This window comes from Myxocyprinus asiaticus, chromosome 29 (assembly GCF_019703515.2).
Source record: "Myxocyprinus asiaticus isolate MX2 ecotype Aquarium Trade chromosome 29, UBuf_Myxa_2, whole genome shotgun sequence".
Classification (NCBI taxonomy): Eukaryota; Metazoa; Chordata; class Actinopteri; order Cypriniformes; family Catostomidae; genus Myxocyprinus; species Myxocyprinus asiaticus.
The window spans coordinates 42,359,647-42,385,922 of record NC_059372.1 but is presented as its reverse complement, the minus strand read 5'-3'; the positions used below and the strand labels follow the sequence as shown (position 1 = coordinate 42,385,922).

The 26,276-nt window shown below is 38.3% G+C and overlaps 1 long non-coding RNA gene across 2 annotated transcripts; it reads right to left on the bottom strand.

Annotated features, from left to right (window-relative positions):
- Nucleotides 1-2,130: 2,130 nt before the first annotated feature.
- LOC127419811 (uncharacterized) lies at nt 2,131-26,183 on the bottom strand. 2 transcript variants are annotated; one of them, XR_007893722.1, is made up of 3 exons: nt 25,829-26,183; nt 19,788-19,831; nt 2,131-5,837 (listed from the first exon to the last, which is right to left on the bottom strand). It is a non-coding gene; the product is annotated as an uncharacterized LOC127419811 (long non-coding RNA). The 2 variants fall into 2 exon arrangements; XR_007893721.1 differs by lacking the exon at nt 25,829-26,183 and adding an exon at nt 21,008-22,403.
- Between the last annotated feature and the right edge of the window lie 93 nt (nt 26,184-26,276).

The window sequence follows — 26,276 nt, the reverse complement described above, 5'->3', positions numbered from 1 at the left end:
ATCTGTGGATGTGCTGGACCAACAAGTCCGATCCATGGCAGCTCCACCTCGCAACTTACAGGACTTGAAGGAAATGCTGCTAATGTCTTTTAAAATGTAATTTAAAAGATATGTCCAGTTTTCTAAAGTTTGAGTTTCCTGCACTGTAATGAGTGTAACAGATTAATTGTAACGGTCGTTCGATGCAAGTGAAATGGCGCCCGCCCCTTTGCCATTGTATTTTGAGATTTTTTTCAGCTCAGTTTTTGTTTATAAGTAGTGAAATGGCTCCACATATGTCTTGTTATATGTTGTTTATTTAAATCACATATTTGATTGAGGTTTTCAGTGGTTATTTCTGTACAAATGTTATATTTAATTTCAGATTGCAATACTAATGGTGTAAATGTTGTACAGTGATGTCAAACGTAACAGAGTTGTACGTACACACTGCATGGTTATATGTCAGCATTGTTCACACAAGAAACCCTAAAAATGACTAACTTTGTGGGTCATCATTTAATATTAAAGCATTTAGTGAATTATATGGTGATGTGTTACCAGAGGTAGAATATATAATTAAGAAAAGTGTATTATAATTTCATAGCTTTATTATATATAGGCCTATATGTGTATTTGTGATTACAAATGTGATGATTATTCATATATGGTGAAGTTGTAAAGAAAAAGTGATACTAAATCAGAGTGGATTGTAAAGAAACTGGTGTATAGTAATTGTGAAATATGCATTTTTTTATAAAGAAGACATTTTTCATATTAAAAGAAAAAGAAAAAGAAATTAAAGAGTTTAATAAAGACGCTGACAAGCCAGGCCTGAGAAAAGCCACTGGTGTGTGTCTTGTCTTCTTTTCTCCTGATTTTACAGCCAAAAATTAATCTGTCCTATGCCTGGGATCTGTAACATAGGCATGTGCAAAACTACATATTTTCGAAATCAACTAGTCGGCTAGTTGATCATCCTGTCCCATCCCTAATTTGTTGGTAGTATCTTTGTTGTACAATCAATATAATGTCTTGTTAAAACTTCAGATTCCCCAAGTGTTGTCTAAATGCTCCGGTGGTGTTTCTCTCCATCTTAGACTTTACAGCTGATGAGAACATCCCTGCCAAGATCCTCTCGTGCAACAGAGCAAATCGAGCTGTGACTGTTCTCTGTAACCACCAGAGGGCGACTCCAGAACCTTTGAGAAGTCCATGCAGAATTTACAGATGAACAATGATGAGTCAATAGACCTTTTTCACGGACTGTAACTATTTCTGAAGAAGCTCAGCAAATGCAATCCGAGGTAAAGAGGGTTAGATTTAAAATATTTAAAAGTTTTAAAATGTTCAAAAGCTAGTTTTCTGAAAGTGAACTCAGCATTGGACACATCATTTTATAGTTTATAGTCTTGAAAAAAGTGTAGAACATTCTGAGAATGTCATTCAGATGACTTTGTTCATCTACAGAATAGGGTAAAGATAATTTAAGTTTGTGAAAGGACAAGTTTTCGTTTGGTAATTTATTTTTTTTAATTTAATGCTTTTTTCATTTGGTAACTTATTTAATTGAATGAATTTTGCCATAATTTTTCAAAGTAATCTAAACAATAATTTTAAAGAATTGGGCTATATGTTAGTGTTCTAAAAAAAAGCACACTGAAGCTTTTCTCCTAGTATTGTATATTTATTTCTAATTTTAAACATCTTTGTGCACAGAAATGATATGTTTTTTGTATTGTGGGCTAATTCCATGACTGCCGTCTATTATTTTGATTGGTGTGGAAAAGCAACTTTAATAAATAAACGGATGGCTACCACGATTAAATTAATCACAAACAGTAGCCATTCATTTGTTCTTAGTGCATTTTGTTTATTTTATTATTATTTTGGATTTTCTCCCCTTTTCTCCTCAATTTGGAATGCCCAATTCCCAGTGTGCTCTAAGTCCTCGTGGTGGCGTAGGGATTCGCCTCAATCCGGGTGGCGGAGGATGAATCTCAGTTGCCTCTGTGTCTGAGACCGTCAGGATTTTAACCCTTTAAATGCCATTTTGTTTATATAGTGCCACTGTTGTTTTTTACACACACACACATTTCTCAATACACACATACAAAACACACCCACACAATTTTAGCTGCATCATTTATTCAACTGGCCTGCAGCGCTCTATAATACAGCAAACAGAAAATAGGAAAAAAGCATGTATTTGCTCCATAGACTACACATGAGAAAAATTGTGCCATCTGGAGAAAAATATTTAAAAATTTACATTTTGAAGCCAGGGCTCCGGAATAAAATCATAATATCATAGAATTCATGATTTTATGCTTTAATGGCACTGGGACATTTTTGTCCTGAAGGTCCTGAGTGTGACTATTTTATTTATTTTTTTATATACAGTGTATTATAGATGAATAATAGGAACTGAGGTTGAAATATCAAAATTCCCCCAAAAATACACACCGTTGTGTAAATTTATGCCGTTGGCATTAACAGCCAAAATGATCGAAAAAGCAAAAATGAAAAAGACAAAAATGTCCCTGAGGTCGCACAAGAGTTAAAAAAGCCAAAGCAGATGCCAAGACACTTCACAGTGAGAAAATTAAAAAGCATGTAGCTGTATTTAATGCAGTGATTTAATGGTAGACATATATTTCAGTCCTGAATCTGCAAACATATGATAGCTTCATTACAAGCATTTACAACTTGATAAACATCATAACCAGTTTTGCTGGTCCACCACTTATGCTAAGTTCCATTCAAGTCGGATGTGGGATATTCCACTTGATATCTCCGATCTCCGACTAAATGCATTCCATTGCCAGATGCTTGGAAGATGACGCTTAAGGAAACAAAACTTCAGCGCTCCTGTTTGCCTAGCAGGTGTTTGACTGTCACCAGAGATGTCTCTTAATAACCCAATTCATAAACAATCTGCAATGCTAGCATTTGTGCTACAGGTGTACAATTATCAAAAGAGAGTATATTTACCATGTTTTGAACAACTGCTACTCTGTTAAACAAGCTTTAATATCATGTAATGTAGGAACTTTGACTAATTTATCGATATTATTTAATAAAAGTCAATGTTTATCACTTATTTTGTATATCTTCCTGGGTGCCGACATGTTTGTGTGATGTCACGCACCTGCATCTCGGCGAAATCTGAATTTAACATTTCCTCATGACTTTCCATGTTGGAATTCAAGTGCCGTTCCATTGCCCTTTTCCAAGTAGGAAGCTGGAAAATCTGATTTTCCGAGTTGAATGGAGCGCAGCATTAGACCAGAGCTAATCAGCAAAATAGCAGGCTGTGCCAGCATGGAAATTAATGCTGGTCTTTTTAGCAGGGGACTAACATGAATTTTTCCTGTTTTTATTTTATTTTTATTTTTAAATGGGAAATTGATGCAATATACTGGTAAGGTAAAAATTTGTATAAAGGTCTATTGTTTGGAATAAGTGTAAAATCTAATATCTGAGCCATGCGCACTCTCTGATAAACAAGACGAAGAGATGAAGCAGAAGGCAAGGGAGAGGATATCTGAAATACAAAAAGGACAAAGGCAGCATAGAGGTCATTTATATGACTCAAGTGATTTAATCCCTGTGTTCTTATAGCAATATGATCAGTTTTTGGTGAGAACAGACGGAAACGTAGAGTGCTGTACACATGCTCTGTGCATGCGTCAAGCGCAAGGAAGTGTAATCCTGCTTCAAATCGTGACTGCACCTAGGAGACTGCAGATGTCAAGATTTATAGTGAAAAATTAGTTTTTGGTCTCTTCTCACCCAAAAGCGATTGTATTGCTTCAGAAGACATGGATTAAACCACTGGAGTCTTACTTTTATGCTGCCTTTATGCCCTTGGAACTTTAGTTTTGAAACCCATTGACTTGCATTGTTTAGACAAAAACACATCACAAATCCTTTAAAATATCTTTGTGTTCTGCAAAAGAAAGACATACAAGTTAGACGAGTTTGAGACGGGTGAACTATTCCTTTAATTTGTGGGAAAAAACATCTTTAAAAAAAGTTCTTAGTCATGTACTCTGTAGTCTTTTTGGTTTTGAATGTTTTTGAAAAAAATTTTATTAGGATTCTCAAAGTCATGGAAAACTTGGAAATGTCAGAGGATTTTAAAATGGTGTTTTCCAGACTTGGAAAAGTTATGGAAGTCATCAGAAGTCAAGGTTGTTCTCAGCTCTAAAATGTTACATGAGCTAGATATTGCTCTTGTCTAGAGTAACACTCGCTCACAAGCCGTAGTATTGTCCAATTAGTGAGTGAATCATTCTTTGAGTCAGTTCTTTTCAATGTATTAGTTGAAACGTTCACAGATTAGTGTAATTGATTCATTAGCAAATTGGTCTGAATTGAAATGATTTTGAAAATCTGTATCCAGTAATCAAAAACACTTGGAAAGGTCATGGAAAATGCATGAAAATGTATTAGTCAAAAATGGTGGGACACCTAGGGGTGTAGATTCCGGGGGGATGGGGGGAAGTAACCCCCCAAAATGTATACCATGATCAATGGAAACATGTAAATTCTTCATACTGTACGCCCTTGGGGACACCTGGTTTATACCATTTTTAACAAGGCTGCACTTATTTCATATTATACCTTAAATTTTAGCATTTTTGGTTTTATGGTTTCATTTAGCTTCAAGATTTATTGATAAATTGTGTATTTTAATAGAAAAAATGATAAAGGACTGCAAACATTTTTTTACCATTTTCAACAAATCTTTGTTGTAATAACTCTAAAATTGTCAAGTGGAGTAACCATCATGTACAAATAAAACATATTTTCCTTACATCTATAATACACGTGAATTAATTTATTTACTTTTAAACAGAATTGTTGAACAAATAAATTAATTATAAATGAATAGATCCAGATGAAAAAAATATAATGAGCACATCAAATAATTTAGACTCGCCCCTTGTCATTTAAAAAAAAAAAAAGAAGAAGCTAAAAAAGTACTTACAATGGAAGTGAATGGGGCCAGTCATAAACACTGAAATACACATCATTTCACGAGTATAGCCACAAGATGTAAACATTATACATGTTAACATGATTCTAGTGTGATAAAATCTCTGTTTTACATGACTTAAGTAACGTAAGTAAGGTAAGCAATTTTCTCACACTAAAATCATGTTAACTCATATAATGTTTACATCTTGTTGCAATGCTTTGGGATTTATTTATTTTTTATGTTTATGAACTGGCCCCATTCACTTCTATTGTAAGTGCTTTACTGTAACCACAATCTTTGCTTCTTCTTTTTTAATAAACGAGGGATGTGTTAAAATAATTTTTTGTGGTAATTACCATTATGCCACAAATGCTGTCGATTGAACTTAACTTGTATTGAACCTGGAACATTCATTTAAATATTGCAACTAATGTGCCTGTTACTTGATGAAAATAGTTTTTTGCAAGTCCAAAATTTCAGTACTGCCATGGAAATAGTTTTAAGGTAATGAGGGGGAAAACATGCAGGCAGGAACAATGGGCTGTGGTAATTTTTCCTCTTGTATGTAATGTCCGTAGGTGGGGATAGCAGTTCAGGCCAAAGAAGGGTCTGTAACTGTGAAGCACACTTCTGCCTCTGTTGTCATCAGCCCACCTCTCTGCTTATTTTTGGAAAAAAAAACTCCCTGCTAGCCCGTTCACAACGGTTTCTGAATGGGAGGGTCCTTTGTTTTGGAAAAGAGTGGAAGAATATCCCTTTGACCTTTACACGTACTGTGTGTGTTTTTGTGAAGGATCTCTGCCTTGATGTCTTGTTTACCACTTTCTTCTCTCCACAGGTGCAAAAAATGGGGAGTTCCCATTGAGAAGATCTGTAACAAAACACAGCGAGAGAAGTTTGCCTGGGCTATCGACATGGCAGATGAGAAATTAGAATTTTAAAGCATTGGGTTAGCACTTCTGAATCATCTTTGTTTGCATCTTGAGAAGACATTGGTTTCTCTCAAAATAAAGATCCACACCAGTGTTGACAGATTAGTTTGATGTTGATGCCCAAACATATTAAAAAATGTTCAAAGAGTGTATATAAAAATCAAAGAAATTTCATAATTTTAAACATAATACTGTACCACAGCATAGCCTTTACAAACATAACGACACAATTAAGCAACAAAACAATAAATAGATTCCACAAACCTTTACATTTACTCCCTCTTTTTATTTACACATATAGACAAACGCACACAAAGTGAAAAGGATCATACGCTGCCCCGGGATATCAAGAAGCCAAATACTGAAAGTATTTGTGTTACGAATGAAGTTATGCTATTGTCAGTAATAATTAATCAATAAATATGTCATTTAATAGCTATAATCTGCCCTGCATCTAACGTCGAACAGGTCATGGGTCACGCATTCAAAATTCTTTCTTTAACATAATTGAGAAAACTGCATAGTCTGAAAAAAAAAACTGAAAAATTGTACAGTCTGTTAAATTAGGTGAATTGACTAATACATAAAATAGTCAAAGCTCCCAAATGGATGTCAGAATGCAAGACATTTCAGTTAGGGGAAAAGCTACTTGACATAAGTGATCACCAGAGTTTTAAATTAACAATATTTTCAGGTAGTTGTATTCGGTTGAACCTAGTAGCGAAGTCCCATTTGCCACTCACACTCTGCCTTACTGCCATAATGGCATATATCTGAGCCCAGTCCTACAATAGGGACCATTCAAAGAGGATGGTAGATGGAGCACAACAGATTGCACTCATTTCGAGATGTGCTTTTGGATATTAAACTCCTTTCAACTTGACAGAGCGTTTAAAACCACACTGCTTAGGGACCGTTCAGACTGACCTCATTCTTGCGTGTAACAGGTAAAGTTTGGGCAGGGAGAAGGCGGGAACCAGCTTAACAGTCAACATAAAGTTTTAATATCAAACACAACTTAAAACCAACATAAACAAACATGTAGCGCGGACGCGTGCATCTCTCTCTCTCTCTCGAACAGGCACTTCCGGCCGCCCTTTATCTCGCTCTCCCGCTAATCAACTGATTCATCGCCAGCCGTACTCCATCACGGCCCAGCCACACCCTCCTCCTCATCACACACCTCCCCCACCCGATTCAGGCCATTGTAATAACTCTAAAAATGTCAAATGGTGTAAATATCATGTACAAATATATCTATAATATCTATAACACACGTGAATGTACACAACTAATATGTATTTACTTTTAAACAGAATTGTTGAATGAATAAATTAATTATAAATGAATAGATCCAGATGAAAAGCGTCATTAGCGTCACATTATTGACTCTTTTTTCTGTAATTAAAATGCTTTAAAAAAAATAAATAAAAAAACACAACAGAGAAAAACACAATATATACACTGAATCAACATTTAACATTTAACCCCCACTAATATCCCTCCACAATTACCAACCCCACACTAACCCCCAACTAACACTCCTGTGGTCACATAAAATAATACATACACAAACCAAAAAAAAAAAAAAAAAATTATATATATATAATAAACATACATAATTAAACTAGACCTCTCTCTCACCATCCCTTCCCCGAGAGTCCCCCAAAACTTCTAAATAATTACCCCATTTTCTGACAAACAAGTCCCCAATCCCCAGCCTTCTACTTGCCACCTCCTCGAAAGTTGCCACCCTCCCCATCTCTGCACACCACTCTGGAAATGATGGCGCTCCATCCGATTTCCAACCCCTTAAAATAATTTGTCTGCCAATCATAATACTGGTCAGAACCCAATTTTTTATATGTTTGTCCTCCAAATTTATGACTGCCCCATCACCCAAAATACAAAGTCTGGGGCAAAGTAAAATCTGAGTGCCCAAAACATCACACAAACAACTCTTAACCTTCAACCAAAATTATTGGATCTCAACACACCCCCCAAAAAAATCGGTTGTGTCTCCATCTTCTGATTGGCATCGCCAGCAGGTGGGTGTGTCTTTAAGACCAAGCCTATACAATCTAGAGGGGGTCCAATAGAATCTATGTAAAATCTTGAATTGCATAAGGCACACCCTTGCATCTCTAGATGCAGACTTGACATTTTTTAGAATCCTAGCCCACTCTCCCTCCTCCAATACCAAATTTAAATCTTTCTCCCATAATCTCTTGAGAGAAGTTGAAGCACTGTCCCCCAGACTCTGAATTAGCAGGGAGTAATACACTGATGCCTTATGACCTTTTCCAAAAGCAGTACTAAACCACTCCCAGAGTATCTACTAAACCACTCCCAGAGTATCTGCTGCTTTAGGGGGGTGTATGCTACTCCCAAAAATAGTACAGAGCAGGTGGCGCAGCTGTAAATACCTAAAGAACTGAGATCTGGGAATTCCAAAATGTTGAACCAAATTCTCAAAAGATCTCAACACTCCACTCTCATATAGGTCACCGAGTGTATTAACCTCCCTCACAATCCACTCTGACCAGCAGAAAGGGGACTTATCAATACATAATTTTGGGTTCAGCCATATGCTCGAGGCAACATTTAAATAAATGTCTGAATAAAACACTCTGGACTCTTTTGTCCATACCGAGTGCAAATGCGAGATAACGGGGTGAAACTTAACTTCTCCGGTTAGTTTGATAGAAAGGCTTTGCAATAGCGAAGTAGGGGCAAGAACTTCCTGTTCAATACAAAAAAAGGGAGGGGTTCTCTCAGGTGGAAGTGACCAGTGAGCCAAATGTCTGAGACCGAATGCATAATAATAAAACAAAATCTAGGGTAGGCCTAGCCCACCTTATCAAACGTAACTTACTGAAATATAATCTGGGACGTTTACCATTCCAACTGAAAGACTTTGCTATGCTATCAAATTGTTTGAAATAAGAGAGGGGGACAATCTATAGGGAGAGACTGTAGCAGGTAGTTACATTTTGGAATACAATTCATTTTAATAATATTAACCTTCCCAATCACAGATAAATGTAATGAAGCCCACCTGCCCACATCGCTCGAAAACCTTTTTATTAAGGGGTCAAAATTAACTCTAACTAAATTAGACAAATTTGCTGGGAATAAAATGCCCAAATACTTAATGCCCTATTTAGGCCACTGGAGGGGCCCGGCTGGACACATTATTGACACATTGTTGAAGAAAGTTATGTTCAACTGACACATAAAATAATGAGCACATAAAATAATTAATTCCGTATAAACAATATACAAGCCAGTTATGCCGAGCAGCCAAACGCCAGTACAGGGACAAGATTGAAGGACAGTTCAACACCACGACTCTAGAAGCATGTGGCAGGGAATTAATATCATCACAGACTTCATCAACCTCTCCCTCTCCTTGTCCGTGGTCCCCACATGCTTTGAAATGTCCATCATTGTGCCTGTACCAAAGCAATCCAAAATCACTTGCTTAAATGACTGGCGTCCTGTTGCTCTGACCCCCATCATCAGCAAATGCTTTGAGAGACTAATCAGAGATTACATCTGCCCTGTGCTGCCTGCCTCACTAGACTCACTGCAGTTTGCTTACCGCAACAACCGCTCCACTGATGATGCCACATTATACATGTTAACATGATTTTAGTGTGATAAAATCTGTGTTCTACAGGTAAGCAATTTTCTCACACTAAAATCATTTTAACTCATATGAGTTGCTAACACTGTTTTGCTGTTTGAAATGCGTGAATCACGCTTACATCACGCGACAGCTCCTTGATGGGTCAACTGGTAGCAGGAAGCATTTTTTAAAAGTTTTTTAAGTTTTAATTATCGATTTGTTTCTTACACAAACCTATCGATTTGCTTCAGAAGACATTCATTGATCGAATGGAGTTGTGTGGATTACTTTTATGCTGCCTAAATATGCCTTTTTGACCGTCAAATAGCCAGCAGCATCATGGCACCCATTCGCTTTCACTGTATGGACAAACAGAGCTGAAATGTGCTTATAAAAATCTTCATTTCATTCCGCTGAAGAAGGAAAGACATACACATCTGAGATGGCTTAAAGGTGAGTAAATCACGAGAGAATGATCATTTTTGGGTGAACTAAACCTTTAACGTTATATTGTTTAACCCCTGCCCAAACCATCCACAGTGTCCACCTGCCCAAGCATATTTTCCTCAGCGCTATTCAGAAAAACTTTTTTTTTGTTTGTTTAACACAGAGGGTTAATATACTGAGCCTTGTTGAACACTGTGTCTGTACTGAAGAAAGACTGAAAATATTTCATATCACGCCTTTAATTTGAGCATATTGGTTTTATGGTTGCATTTTATCTTCAGATTTTTTTTATGAATTGTATATTTTAATAGAGAAAAATACTAAAGGACAATAACCTGTTGACATTAAAGGTCAAGTTTAATTCTTTAATGTTAAAATACTTTCTTCTATTCCAGGGAAGTTTTGGTGTAAACACTATAGCTCTGTGGCACTTTCAAAACATTGCTCTGTTTGTTTGAGCATCCCGACCAGCCCAACTTTTGCTTAACCAATGCCATGTGTTTGGGAATGGACTACCTGTTTTTATGACCGATGGCATATAGGGAGAATATTTTGGAAACCTGTTTAAAAACGTCATTATTTTTGAACTGGGCAGAGCTGTGTGTTTAGCTGAAATATGTTTCATAAAACGTTTTTTCAAATTTAGACAAGGGCACTGTGGAGGCGAGAGCGTGGTCGAGCATTCGTCTGTGGAGAGAGGAAGTGGTAAGGGTTTTCACCTGAGATGAATTGCTGGTAATTGCTGTTTCTTTGTTCACAGTGAGAGACGGGGGAAATAAAAAGGGCCAGACCTCAGAGTGAGAGCCGAGCTTCAGAGTTGTGTGTGTGTGTTACAGAACTGTTCCGCTGAAAAGCGTTTTGTTTGAGCGTAAATAAATTTACTTTTGAGTTGGATTTTCCATCTCCCGCTTCATCATTCCTCGAACCTGTTACACTGGTGTCGAAACCCAAGATTAGAGGAAGAAGCATACGCTGTCATGGAGTCGTCACCGCTGGAGGAAGTCTTCCGGTCCCTTGCCAGCATCCACCAGGGCCAACACCAGACCCTCATGGAGCTTCGGAGAGAGCAGCAACATCGCTTTGAGGCGCAAGAACGTCAGTCCTGGCTATATGACAGGGGAGCTCGGCTACAGAAGTTTTCACAGGGAGATAAAGTACTTACTGCTCACATCGAGCTCAAAATTACTCGCAAAGTGGCCCTTTGAGGTCACACGGTGAGTTGGGGAAGTCGAGTACGAGGTAGTGCATATGGATAGGGGCGGGGCACATGAGATTTACCATTCCAACCTGCTAAAACCATGGAGAGAGGTGGTACCTGTATCCTTGGCGACGGAACTTCCGGAGAGTGAGGAGATCGTACCGTAGGTGAATCTAAAAGCCAATCACTTCACCTTGTGGAGACCATTTCTTGCCATCACAACGTATGGAGGTTGCCAGGTTGCAATGGAATTTCTCTGACGTGTTCTCACCTCTCCCCGGCCGCACTAATCTCATAAAACACCACATCAAGACAACCCCAGGGGTAGTGGTGTGTAGTCATCCATACCGCTTACCCGAACACAAGAAACAGGTAGTGTGGGAAAAAATAAAATACATTTTCTTTGGAGACCTCCTCAAAAGATGTGTCATCGCCTACATTGACGACATACACATTTACTCTCAAGATAAAGCACAACACATCAAAGACGTTAAAATGATCCTCTCCCGCCTGCTGAAACACCAACTCTTCGTGAAAGCAGAGAAATGTGAGTTCCATGTTACCCATACAACATTCTTAGGGTATATCATTAGCCATAGAGGTGTTGAGATGGATGACTCCAAGATCAAGGCAGTCACGAAGTGGCCAAGACCCAACACTGTTAAGGAGCTACAACGTTTCCTGGGTTTTGTGAACTTCTACAGGAGGTTTATCCGCAACTACAGTCTCATCTCTGCCCCCTTAACGTCTTTGGACGTAAGGAAAACCATCCAAGCTATCATGGAGTGACTCTGCTCAAAAAGCCTTCGACACCCTCAAGACAAGTTTCTCGACCGCCTCCATTCTCAAGCACCCAGATCCTAACCAACTGTTCATTGTGGAAGTGGATGCCTCAGACTGCAGAATAGGGGCAGTTCTCTCTCAACGCCACGGTAACCCTGGAAAACTTTATCCTTGTGCTTTCTTTTCCTGTAAACTGAACTCAGCTGAAAGGAACTATGATGTTGGAAACAAAGAACTACTCTCCATGAAGGCTGTGCTAGAAGAGTGGTGCCACTGGCTTGAAGGTTCTGTCCATCCATTCCAAGTAATCACCGACCATAAGAACCTCGAATACATCAAGGGAGCAAAATGTTTTAATTCACGACAAGCCCGATGGTCACTCTTCTTCACAAGGTTCCAATTCACAGTTACCTACCGCCCTGGCAGAAAGAACTGCACAGCTGATGCTCTCTCCTGTCATCATGATCCCCTTCACAACACACCTCAAAACTAATCTATACTCCCACCTTCTGTTATCATCGCACCCATAAGCTGGGACATCATGGAAGAGATCCAAAGAACCCAACAAGCAGACTCTGCACCACCTGAATGCCCTCCAACAAAACAGTATGTACCATGCACTCTACGCCATAGAGCAATCCAATGGATCCATACCTCCCTTAGCACTGGAAACCCTGACATCCAGAAAACTATAAGCCTGGTACATAACTGATTTTGGTGGCCTTCAATCATTAATGATGTCACTACATATATTAAGTCATGTCAAGTTTGTGCACAGTCAAAGACCCCCAGAGAACTTCCAGCCGGCCTTCTACAACCACTGCCTATCCCTCAGAGACCCTGGTCCCACCTGTCTGTCGACTTCATCACAGATTTGCCAAACTCCAATGGGTATACCACCATTTTTGTTATCATTTTTTTCTTTCCAATTAACATTTTTTTATTGATTCAACCATTAAATATATACATAGCAGAACACATATATACAGAATCAATATACATTGATCAATAGAATTCAATATCTGAATTAGTAGGGAGTAATACACCGATGCCTCATGACCTTTTCCAAAAGCAGTAATCACCTCTCCCAGAGTGTCTGCCACTTTAGGAAGGTGTAAACCACTCCCAAAAACAGTACAGAGCAGGTGGCGCAGCTGTAAATACTTATAGAACTGAGATTTAGGAATCCCAAAAAGTTGAATTAAATTTTGAAAGGATCTCAACACTCCATTCTCATACAGGTCACCGAGTGTAGTAACCCCCCTCCCAATCCACTCTGACCAGCAAAAAGGGGACTTGTTGATGCATAGTTTGGGGTTCAGCCATATGCTCGAGGCAACATTTAAAAAAATGTCAGAATTAAACAGTCTGGACACTTTAGTCCATACTGAGTTCAAGTGCGAGATAACGGGATGTACTTTAGCTTCTCCAGTTAATTTGATAGAAAGGCTCTGCAGTGGAGAAATAGGGGCAAGAACTTCGTGTTCTATACAGAACCAGGGAGGGGCTCTCTCAGGTGGAAGCGACCAATAAGCCAAATGTCTGAGACCAAATGCATAATAATAAAATAAAATCTTGGGTAGGCCTAGCCCACCTTTGTCAATCGGCCTATGTAACTTATTGAAATGTAATTTGGGACGCTTACCATTCCAAATGAAAGACTTTGCTATGCTATCAGATTGCTTGAAATAAGAGAGGGGGACATCTACAGGGAGAGACTGCAGTAAGTAATTGAATTTTGGAATACAATTCATTTTAATAACATTAACCTTCCCAATCATAGATAAATGTAATGAAGCCCAACTGCCCACATCACTCGAAAACCGTTTTATTAAGGGGTCAAAATTAACTCTAACTAAATCACACAAATTTGCTGGAAATAAAATACCCAAATACTTAATGCCCTGTTTGGGCCACTGGAAAGCACCCGGCTGGAAAGCCGTTTCTGGGCAGTACGCTGTCAGAGCCAAAGCTTCGGATTTAGACCAATTGACTCTATATCCTGAAAACTTAGAAAAGGAATTAATAATTCTGTGGAGCCAAGGCATAGATCTACTGGGGTCAGAGACAAATAATAGAATATCATCTGCGTAAAGCAAGAGTTTATGCGCCATACCTCCCGCCACCACCCCTGGAAAATCATCCTCCTTTCTTATCGCGGTTGCTAATGGTCCAAGGGCAAGACAGAACAATAATGGGGAAAGAGGGCAATCCTGCCGAGTGCCCCTATCCAAAGTAAAATAATCTGAAATTAGTCCATTTGTTTGTACCGCCGCTACTGGGTGTCTATAAAGTAACTTAATCCATCCAATAAACGTACTCCCGAATCCATATATTTCCAAAACCTTAAAAAGATAATCTCATTCTACCATATCAAATGCCTTTTTGGCGTCAAGTGAGATGGCAGCGACCGGAGATTGTTCATTCGCTACTGACCACATGATATTGATGAGACACCTAATGTTATCAGAAGAGCTACGGCCCTGAATAAACCCCACCTGATCTATATGTATAAGTGATGTCATAACTTTACTTAATCAATTAGCCAAAATGTTTGACACAATTTTTACATCTAACTGGATCAGGGAAATTGGACGGTAACTTTTACACTCGCTTGGATCTTTGTCCTTTTTAAGAATCAGACTGATCCGGGCTTGTGTCATGGTTGGTGGAAGCTTTCTGTTCTTTAATGATTCTGTATAAACTTCTAACAAATGTGGAGCCAGTTCTGTTGCATAAGATCTAAAAAATTCAGCAGCAAAACCATCTGGCCCCGGAGCTTTGCCTGTAGGTAAGGCCTTAATTACCTTGTCAAGTTCCTCCAAGGTTATCTCAGAATCAAGACAATTTCTTTGCTCAGTTGTCAGTTTAGGAAGTTTTAATGGTTCCACAAAGTTTCTAATATCTTCATCAGTAGACGAAGACGTAGAACTATAAAGATCAATATAGAATTCTTTAAAAGCATTATTAATATCAGTGGCCAAGGTAAATATTTCACCACCAGCAGATTTCACTGAGGGAATAGTAGAAAAAGACTCTCTCTGCTTTATATATCTAGCCAAAAAGCTTCCCTGCTTTGTCCCCTGACTCAAAGTATGACTGTCTTGCCCTGAATAACCAAAACTCCACTTTCCGCGACAAAATAGCATTATATCTGTATTTCAATCTAGTCAATTCTCTGAGGCCATCAGACAAAATTCTGCACTTCAGCTCTGCCTCTGCACTTTTAATATTCTCTTCCAACTCCACAAGTTCTCGTGCTTTGTATTTTTTGCATACTGTATGATCCGACCCCTAAGAACTGCCTTAAGTGCCTCCCAAGCCACGCCCACAGAGGATACTGTGGACCAGTTGGTCTCCATATAAACATTGATTATCATAGTAATAATAATAGTACAGTATAAACATAGATATCAAAAATAAATCTATTCTAGAATAAATCTTATGGACTGATGAAAAAAATGTATAGTCCCTACCAGATGGATTCAAAAGTCGCCAAATATCTGCAAGACCAAGATTTTTACACATCTTGTGAAGTGTCACCGTTGCTCTAGGGGGCTTACACGCTTTTGCTTCACTGTGATCAAGGACTGAGTCCATCAAAAGATTAAAGTCTCTTCCCAATATTATATCATGAGGGGTGCTAGTGGCTTGCAACATCCCTTCAAGGTCTATAAAAAAGCCCTGATCATCAGCGTTAGGTGCATAAATATTAGCCAAAATCAACCTTTGCCCCTGAATTTCAGCTAAAACAATAATGACTCTTCCTAATTTATCTTTAATCTGTTTGAGAAATTTGAATTGTAGATGTTTATTAATCAATATAATGACTCCCATACTCTTTTTGGAGCCAACACTAAAGAAAACATGTCCACCCCATATCTTCCCAAATTTTTCAGCTTCCTGCGGGGAAACACAATATCATATTTCTTATGTTTAAGAAAATAAATAACCTTCCTTCTTTTTATGGGGTGCCCCAACCCATTCACATTCCATGTGGAGAGAGACAACTTATTCATATTAACATTTGACATATTGATATAATAAAAATAAATAAATTGTGTGTCAAAAACAAGGTTACACAGACCACATTCCCCATTAATGCAACAATCAAACCCTGAACTTCACCCCGATCAAAACAAACAGAAAAAAGAAAAACATGCGCATTAACCCCGCGCACAACAGCGCCAACCGGTGTCAATCCCTTAAAACTCAAAGAGTCCATGTACGCCTACAAGAGCCCCCGCGACAACTTTGCCACCGGATTGCTCAAGTCCGGTGCTTCTATACACATTTTGTAAGGCAAAATTACATAACAGAAAATACTTTGTAAAACAGACCCCAGCCAACAGGCAGAATAACAGAAAAAACATGTATACTCATTAACAGAACCGTCTCGAAGGTGTGTTCCTCCACAAAATAAACTCCAGCTGATATAAAGCTGTTCAGTTTCCTCAGACAGACAAGCAACTGTTCAGTGAGCCAGCTGTTATGAGTTCAGCGGATGACATAATCATTCCAATGTCCCGTAAAAATACTCAACAAAACAGACTCCAGCCAGCAGGAGGAATAAGCACAAAGGACAAACAGATTTATCCACAGCTGTTCCAAAGGAGTGATATTCAACAGAACATGTTCCAGCCGCTAGGCGGAGCCAGCACGAAAAACAAAATCGGCATCCCGGTTCCTCGGATGATCAAGAGCCAAACTAACTAGGAGGCCGCAAAAAAAAAAAAAAAATAATATACACCATAACTTACTCAGCCCGTCAACTTTATAAAAGACGTCCTTTATGTGAGCATGTAGATATTTTGTGGTCATCCAAAGTGTCCATTCTCGATCTGGCCGGAAACTTCAGTGTAAAAAAGATCTTCCGTCAATGCAAATGTTTCTTGGAGTCATGCCACAAAACAAACTCCAGCCGCTAGGCGGAGCCAGCGCAAAAAGAAACAAAAATGGCACCCAGCTTTCTCAGATAATAGAGTTCCTCAACCGCGAGTCAGTCCACTAATATAAGAAACATCAAATGGTTTACTCACTCAAATGTATTTATGAAAGAGAGTGCCTGTTTTGGACATGTAAATACTTTGCGACCGTTCTTCCTTTCTATTCTCAGTTTGGCCGGGAACATCATTGCTAAAGTGATCTTCTGCTGGTGTAAGAGTTTCTTACATTCCTTGAACCGATCGCGTTTCTCTCTTGTCGAATTCGCAAAGTCCGGGAACAAGAAAATATTATGGTTCTTCCAAGAAAGCTTTCCTTTGCTCCTCACCTGGCACAACACCAGATCTTTATCGGATGATCTCAGAAATTTGGCCAAAATCGATCGGGGCCTGTCTCCCTCAGCAGATCTGCGAGCAAGGACTCTGTGAGCTCGTTCGATTTCCAGCTTGTGGCCAATTATGTTGAGCAGACTCGGGAAGAGCTCGTCCAGGAATTTCACCATATCTCTACCCTCTTCATGCTTAGGAATTCCAACAATTCATATGTTATTCCTTCGGCTCATATTTTCAAAATGTTCCAGTTTTTCCGAAATTAATTCCAAATCTGTTTAGCGGATAATTCCCTTTCCGATGACTCAAGATAATCGATTCGTTTTTCAACTTCTGTCACTCTTGTAAACAACTCAGAAAATTTTGTTTCCATCGCCGTAATCGATCGACGTATTACTGCGAGATCTTCCAAGTCAGCAACAACCTTCATCAGCATCACCGACATGTTGGACAGTTGATGCTGAATTTCATCTACCGACGTGCCGTCCAAATCGAGTCCCCGTCTCGCAGTCCCGCCAGAGGCCTCAGCTTGAACACGTAAGTGTCTTTTAATGTCTCCAGTGTCTGAGGATTTTGACTTTTTTGCCATGTTTACCTCAAAGAGCAAGTATGTAATTGGGTGTATCAAATCTCACCAGATTATAACATGAAAACAATTAAAAAACTAGCAAAGTTCGCAGAGCTCGTGTCTCACACGTCTGCTTCTCGCATGGCGTCCCCGGAAACCCCCATTTTTGTTATCATTGATTGTTTCTCTAAGTCATGCAGACTAATCCCCATGAAAGATCTACCCACTGCCATGGAGACTGCTAACGCTCTTTTCCACCAAGTTTTCAGGATCTATGCCAGAAGACATAGTATCTGACCGGGGACCACAGTTTATCTCCAGAGTCTGGCAGGCTTTCTGCAAACAACTAGACATCAACGTCAGCCTCATGTCTGGTTATCATCCTCAGGCAAACGGACAGGTGGAGAGGCTAAACCAGGAGATAGGCAGATACATCAGGTCTTACTGCAGTCGTGATCAACAGAGGTGGATCGACTTCCTCCCATGAGCGGAATATGCCCAGAACTCCCTCACTCACTCCTCTACTGGACTCACTCCCTTCCAATGTGTGCTGGGCTACCAACCTCCAGTGTTCCCTTGGTCAGGTGAACCCTCTACGGTGCCAGCGGTGGGTGATTGGATCAGGCGGAGCGAGCAGGTGTGGGACAGTGCACACATCAGATTGCAGCGGTCCGTCCGAGACCAACGGATCCAAGCTGTTCGACTGAGGCGTCCCCACCCCGACTACCAGCCTGGTCAGAGTGTCTGGCTTTCTACACGTGACCTCAAGTTTCGGCTACCCTGCAGTAACGAATGAGGCTGGTATCCCTTCAGCTGACCACCAGAGGGAGCCCTCTCCTGAATACTGACACTGAACCGTTTCTTCTATGGTGACTTCCTGTTTGCATCATATAAATAGCCATGCTTTTCCATTGTTACTTTGCGAAGTATTGCCAGTTTCACTGCCTTACCAAGCTTTATTCTCATTGCCTGTTTATTGCCTACTTGTTATGACCATTGTGCCTGCTATATTGGATTACCGATTTTGGATTACTGTTTTGCTCTGTTTGCCTGGTTGGACTGATTACCTGTGTAATGACTACTTTGCCTGCTGCAACGATTACGTCTCTGCCTTTTGTCTTGGATTTGTCTGCTGATTGTAATAAACTTCTTGCATATGGATTCTACCTTCGCCTCCATGTCGAGTCCATTACATCAATTGGTTGGGCATGGCTCGCTTTTATTCGACACTGGATTTAACAAGGATATTGGCAGATCCCCTTAACGCTGATGTCCCGTGAAAAAACGGCCTTCTCCACACCGTTTGTCTTACACAAATTTGTGACCCTTACGTTCGGTTTGTTTGGGGCACCGGCTACGTTTGAGCATCTTATGGACAGGGTCCTCAGACCGCACGCTGTGTATGCCGCTGCCTATTTGGATGATATCATTATTTGTAGTAATGACTGGCAGCGGCACATGCAGCATCTGGGTGCCGTTCTGAGGTCGCTGCGATGAGCGGGGCTCACAGCAAACCCAAAGAAGTGTGCAATTGGCGGGTGGAGGTACGGTATCTGGGGTTTCACTTGGGTCATGGTCAGGTGCAGCCCCAAATTGATTGAACCGCAGTGATTGCGACCTGCCTGAGACCCAAGACCAAAAGTAGTGGAGGGGGAGGAGCGCCCGGTGCTGTACATTAGTTGGAAGCTCTCTATGAGAGAGGTGAAGTACAGCACCACATAGAAGGAGTGCTTGGCCATCAAGTGGGAGGTCCTCACTCTCCACTACTATTTGGAGGTGAGGGCGTGGTCGAGTGTTCGTCTGGTAAGGGTTTTCACCTGAGATGAATTGCTGGTAATTGCTGTTTATTTGCTCACAGTGAGAGACGGGGGAGATAAAAGGGGCCAGACCTCAGAGTGAGGGAGAGAGAGCCGACTTCAGAGCTGTGTGTGTGTGTGTTACAAAACTGTTCCGCTGAAAAGCGTTTTGTTTGCGTTTAAATAAATGTACCTTTGAGTTGGATTTGCCATCTCCCACTTCCTCATTCCTCGAACCTGTTACAGGCACAAATGACAGTGAAGAAATGCAAACAAATGTGAAATTATTATTATTATTATTATTATTATTTTAATTTCATTTGTACATTTAACATTTTTGTTTTAAAGGGATAGTTCATGCAAAAAAAAAAAAAAAAAAAAAAGAAAATTCTGTCTTTCAAAATTCTGCAAACACACTCTCATGTTTTTCCAAACCGTATGGCTTTTATTATTATTATTAATATTATTATTATTATTATTATTATTATTATTATGCCTTTAATGTTTCTATCAGGGATGTACATTTACATTTCTTTTGTGTGTGAATTTTTTTTTTACACCAATAGAATATGTCCCTTTACATAATAAATAAAATTGCCCCTCCTTTTTATAATGTAATTTAAATTCTGTGCAAAGCAGATTTAATTTGGTGTAGCAGTTTCTCATGTGAGGACATGTCGAAACTTGTTTATTCTAATTGGTAAATCCTTAAAAATATAAAAATATAAAAGAAAAAGTCAATGAAATCCACAGTAAATGCAAAAATGTTTCTGAGCACTTCACATGTATAGAAATGTATAGGAAAAATTGATCAATATTTATACCATGATCAATGGAAACATGTAAATGTTTCACACTGAAACACCCCCAGTGTTCAAGCCAAATCTACGCCCTTGTCTGGCAGTACAACAATATAAGCTTAACTATTGATTTTGGATTTGCATTAGCAACACTTTGCATTTATGTTGTGTAAAACATTAGCCCATGTGTTCAGTGTAATTACTGACAGTTTAACGGTAAGATAACCCTTAAATTAAACTGAGTTTGTCTTATGTCAGATGGTGCATATAGACATTGTTTACAGTGTCATCACCATTAAAGACACTACTAAAATTATTCCAGTGTTATGATTTCAATGTAAACAGAGAGGGTTTAATAGTATCTTATGTGTTGAATGCAGGAAACTGAAGTGAATGATTTTGATGCTCATTTGTGGTGTGGTTGGTTTTTCTGGTGACAAACACTATTTGTGAAAACACTGCTTTGTGTGGCCTAGTCTACTACTGCTTTAAGGGCCTAGTGTACAAAACATACCAGCAGTAAATTCACTTAATAAAAAAATAAGGTATGGTTACAGGAACTCTTTTCCAATTATATGTTGTCCAATGTCTGTGTTTCTTTGCCCATTCTAACCTTTTCTTTTTCTTTGCAATTCTTCCCATAAGTCCTGCACCCCCGAGTCTTCTCTTTACTGTTGTACATGAAACTGGTGTTGAGCAGGTAGAATTCAATGAAGCTGTCAGCTGAGGACATGTGAGTGTGTGTTTCTCAAACTAGAGACTCTGATGTACTTATCCTCTTGTTTAGTTGTACATCTGGTCTTCCACATCTCTTTCTGTCCTTGTTAGAGCCAGTTGTCCTTTGTCTTTGAAGACTGTAGTGTACACCTTTGTATGAAATCTTTTTTTTTTTTGTGGCAATTTCAAGCATTGTATAGCCTTCATTCCTCAAAACAATGATTAACTGATGAGTTTCTAAAGAAAGCTGTTTCTTTTTTGTCATTTTTGACCTAATATTGTCCATAAGCAGGGTTGGGGAGTAACGGAATACATGTAACGGATTACTTATTTAAAATACAAAATATAAGTAACTGTATTCCACTACACTTACAATTTAAATCATTGGTAATTAGAATAAAATTACATTCAAAAAGTATTTTGATTACTGAAGAGATTACTTTGATTTTATTGTCATTTGTTTCATTTAATATTTAGTCCTTTTTTGATGGAAAACATTTATACATATAAATGATGCGATCCAAAGTGCATTTGAACAGCGGTGAAACACTTTCTTATGATGTGTTACATTCATACGTGTAGACAAAGTTTGAAGTAAGTTTGGAGCAGAAGAAATGGAAATAAACCTTGTGTAAATTGTCATCTTTACACTAAGCTAAAATGCTATTTCTAGCCATTTTACATGCACGTTACCAGGCAGGATCATATTTTTTTTATTCACATTGGATCATAATTTCTTTTTTCTAGTAAGACCTTTGATATTAGGGCAAAAATCCTATTCTTGATGATAATTTTTGTATTGTTTTTACAGTGAAAACAAGTGAAAAAATCTACCAGTGCTGAAGAAGTAATCCAAAGTATTTAGAATACGTTACTGACCTTGAGTAATCTAATGGAATACGTAACAAATGACATTTTACAGCATGTATTCAGTAATCTGTAGTGGAATACATTTCAAAAGTAACCATCCCAACCCTGACCATAAGACATGCCACTCTATTGCATACTGTGGCAACACAAAAACAAACACAAAGACAATGTTAAGCTTCATTTAACGAACCAAATAGCTTTCAGCTGTGTTTGATATAATGGCAAGTGATTTTCTAGTACCAAATTAGCAATTTAGCATGAGTACTCAAGGATAAGGTGTTGGAGTGATGGCTGCTGGAAATGGGGCCTGTCTAGATTTGATCAAAAATGACTTTTTTCAAATAGTGATGGTGCTGTTTTTTACATCAGTAATGTCCTGACTATACTTTGTGATCAGTTGAATGCCACTTTGGTGAATTAAAGTACCAATTTCCTTCTGAAACAGCAAAATCTGTACATTATTCCAAACTTTTGACTGCCAGTGTGTGTGTGTGTGTGTGTGTGTGTGTGTGTGTGTGTATATATATATATATATATATATATATATATATATATATATATATATATATATATATATATATAAAGAAATTCATTTTATAGGCAAGCAATTAAAAACAAATAACTTCCTCAGAAGTGGATCTTTCTTGATGAAACATTTGAATTGATTAGCCAAGCTTCCACTAAAGATTTTAAGGTCATATTCACATCCTTCATACCTGTTGCTCAGAAGATGCATGTTAGATGAAGGCAAAAAATGCAGCTGTGGTTTTGGTTTATAACCTCTTTCTTTGATGGCATGTGTGCAGTACATTAGCTTTGACATGGTCTCTGGATTTGTAGAAAACTGTGAGAAAACTGCAGAAACTAGGTTACTGTTTAATGGATGAAAATGATATTTCAGTAAAACTGCAGCTTATAAGGAATTTGATTGGTGAGAAATAGTTACCCCCAAAAGTATTTGGACACTAAAGTCACATTTATAATGCACAAATTGAATTTGAAATACATAAAAAAGTTATATATATATTGACATATATGTCAATTTGTATAAGGTGTAATAGCGGCTTTTTATACAAATTACTAGGTGTCATGGTAAAACATCATCAAATAGAAAGAAACTAGGCTTTCTTTTTAGAGTTGTGTGTCACTACTTCTTCAACATTAAAATCTTTTCACACACCTTTGACATCGTGCATCTCTTTATCATTGTGGGTGTTGCCTACCTAAAGGTGTTAAATGTTAAATGTGGTGAGATTTCCTTGGTAAAGATGGTAATCTACTGGCCCAGACCAACAACATAGAACAGCGCACAAAACTGCGGAACAAAGAAACATTTGTAAAGAATCTGTAAGGAATGTAAGCCTTCCAGAGATGGAAACCAATCATCAATCCATGGTGGTATAATTTGTGTAGTTGCACCATAATTAAAGTGAGGTTGATGGTAAATGGTTTGCGTATAGATAGGTTATGTGTTAAAGTTAAGTTAATGGTAAATGGTGTTCTGTAGAGGTATCTAAGTGTATAGTTAACAACAAATTAATTGTTTATGGTTGGGGTATAGATATATATTTAAAGATATGTATTTTAGTGGGATAAACATTGCAAACATTAGTATTATATCAAAAATAGTAAGTGAAACAGGTAAGTAATAATTGTATGATGGACCGCTGAATTATTGAAAATTAATGCACTACTGAGCAGGGGCGGAGCCAGGGACCCATTGGCCACCCCACTCAAAGCCGCACCTCTTCGTCCCGGGTGTCCTGTATCCACTCCTATCCATTTTTTTATCCACATGCCTCTGACAGTGATGTCCACACCTCCCAACCCCCGTTGGACGATTTCAGACAATTAGTCAATTAGCTTCTGATAGGAGGTGTACTGAATTGGAGGTGTACCAGTGGATGTATTTTCAGGCCTACTTTCAAACTCAGTGCCTCTTTGCTTGACATCATGGGAAAATCAAAAGAAATCAGCCAAGACCTCAGAAAAAAAAATGTGGACCTCCACAAGTCTGGTTCATCCTTAGAAGTAATTACCAAACACCTGAAGGTACCACGTTCATCTGTACAAACAATAGTACACAAGTATAAACACCATGGGACCATGCAGCCATCATACCGCTCAGGAATGAGACACATTCTGTCTCCTAGAGTTTAAAGTAGTTCTGTGCAAAAAGTGCAAATCAATCCCAGAACAACAGCAAAGGACCTTGTGAAGATGCTGGAGGAAACAGGTAGACAAGGATCTATATCCACAGTAAAACGAGTCCTATATCGACATAACCTGAATGGCTGCTCAGCAAGGAAGAAGCCAATGCTCCAAAACCGCCATAAAAAAATCCAGACTACAGTTTGCAAGTGCACATGGGGACAAAGATCTTATTTTTAGAGAAATTTCCTCTGGTCTGATGAAACAAAAATGTAACTTTTTGGCCATAATGACCATCGTTATGTTTGGAGGAAAAGGAGGAGGCTTGCAAGCCGAAGAACACCATCCCAAACGTGAAGCATGGGGGTGGCAGCATCATGTTGTGGGGGTGCTTTGCTGCAGGAGGGACTGGTGCACTTCACAAAATAGATTGCATCATGAGGAAGGAAAATTATGTGGATATATTGAAGCAACATCTCAAGACATCAGCAAGGAAGTTAAAGCTCTGTTGCAAATGGGACCCCAAGCATACCTCCAAAGTTTTGCAAAATGGCTTAAGGACAACAAAGTCAAGGTATTGGAGAGGCCATCACAAAGCCCTGACCTCAATCCAATAAAAAAAAAACCTGACACAGTTACACCAGTTCTGTCTGGAGGAATGGGCCAAAATTCCAACAACTTATTGTGAGAAGCTAGTAGAATGCCACCCAAAATGTTTAAACGTTAAAGGAATAAAAGCTGAAATAAATAATTCTCTCTACTATTATTCTGACTTTTCACATTCTTAAAATAAAGTGGTGATCCTAACTGACCTAAGACAAGGAATGTTTTCTATGATTAAATGTCATGAATTGTGAAAAACTGAGTTGAAATGTATTTGGCTAAGGTGTATGTAAACTTCTGACTTCAACTGTAGATCTGTCTTGAAAGGTTTATATGTTGGTGAAAAAAAAAAATATTTCACTTTGGAGAAAATAAATGTTATTTTGATACAACAGTGCTACCCACTTTTTCAACCGCCTTGGTTCTGGAAATATTTTTCACATCAATTTTTTCCATAGTGTTATTATCAGTGTTGGGTAAGTTACTCTAAAAAGCAATTAATTACTGACTACTAATTACATCTTCTACAGTGTAATTGGATTACTGTACTAATTACTCTGTCTGAAAAGTAATTGCTTTACTTATTACTAATTACTTTCTAAAACCCTGATCAAACTCAACTAGGTGAAAAATACAAGGATAGACATGAAACTGTTCTTTTAATTATTTCAAATAAATCATATAAAATCAAATAAATTATTCATGAACTGGCCAAAGAATTTAAGGGGCAGCGTTAAATTAGAAAACATACATTTTAACATTAGATGTTGAATTTCGATTTTAAATTCACTATTGTTTTATATAGACTTGTTCTAGTCTATACAGTATTTAACACAATTACATCAGAAGTAACTGTAATTAAATACCTGGAAAATTAAGAGTAATCCCTTACTTTACTTTTTTCAATGAAAAAGTAATTTAATTACAGTAATTAATTACTTAGTAATGCATTACCCAACACTGGTTATTATCAAATCCTTAATAAAACAGTTCTCAGCTTAGTAATAAAAGCATTGTGAAAAAGTTAAAAACAATGGAAAAACTATTTTTTATTTAAAGTGATTAATTATAAGTATAAAATCAATATACTTACAGTACTGCAAAATATTCAGATATATCCAAATATATAAGACTTGCATCATGGGAGTGGGTTGCTGCAAAGCTCTTTTGGTACTCTTTGTTTGTCACAATGTTCTGATTGGGAGATCTTTCTCTTCAGGATCACAGGTAGTGTCGTTTTTCATCACAAATTCTGCTATTAAACGTGTTTTATTTTTAAATAACGCGGATCAATGGCTTCAACAGAATCATATACCATCGATTAACCTCAGAGCTCACGGTAGGTCTTTCTTTGGATTATTTGTTATGGTTAAAACGCAGTTCGCCTTGGAATAAATGAATGGGATTTTGACTTTCGGAACCAAAGTGTTGTGCTCCCTTTGAAAATAGTGGGCAGTATATAGTATACTGCTCTGTGTGCGGTATAGAAGGCAGTATTCAGTGTTCAGCGCAGTACGTTAGTTCACGGAGCGGCGCTGTGT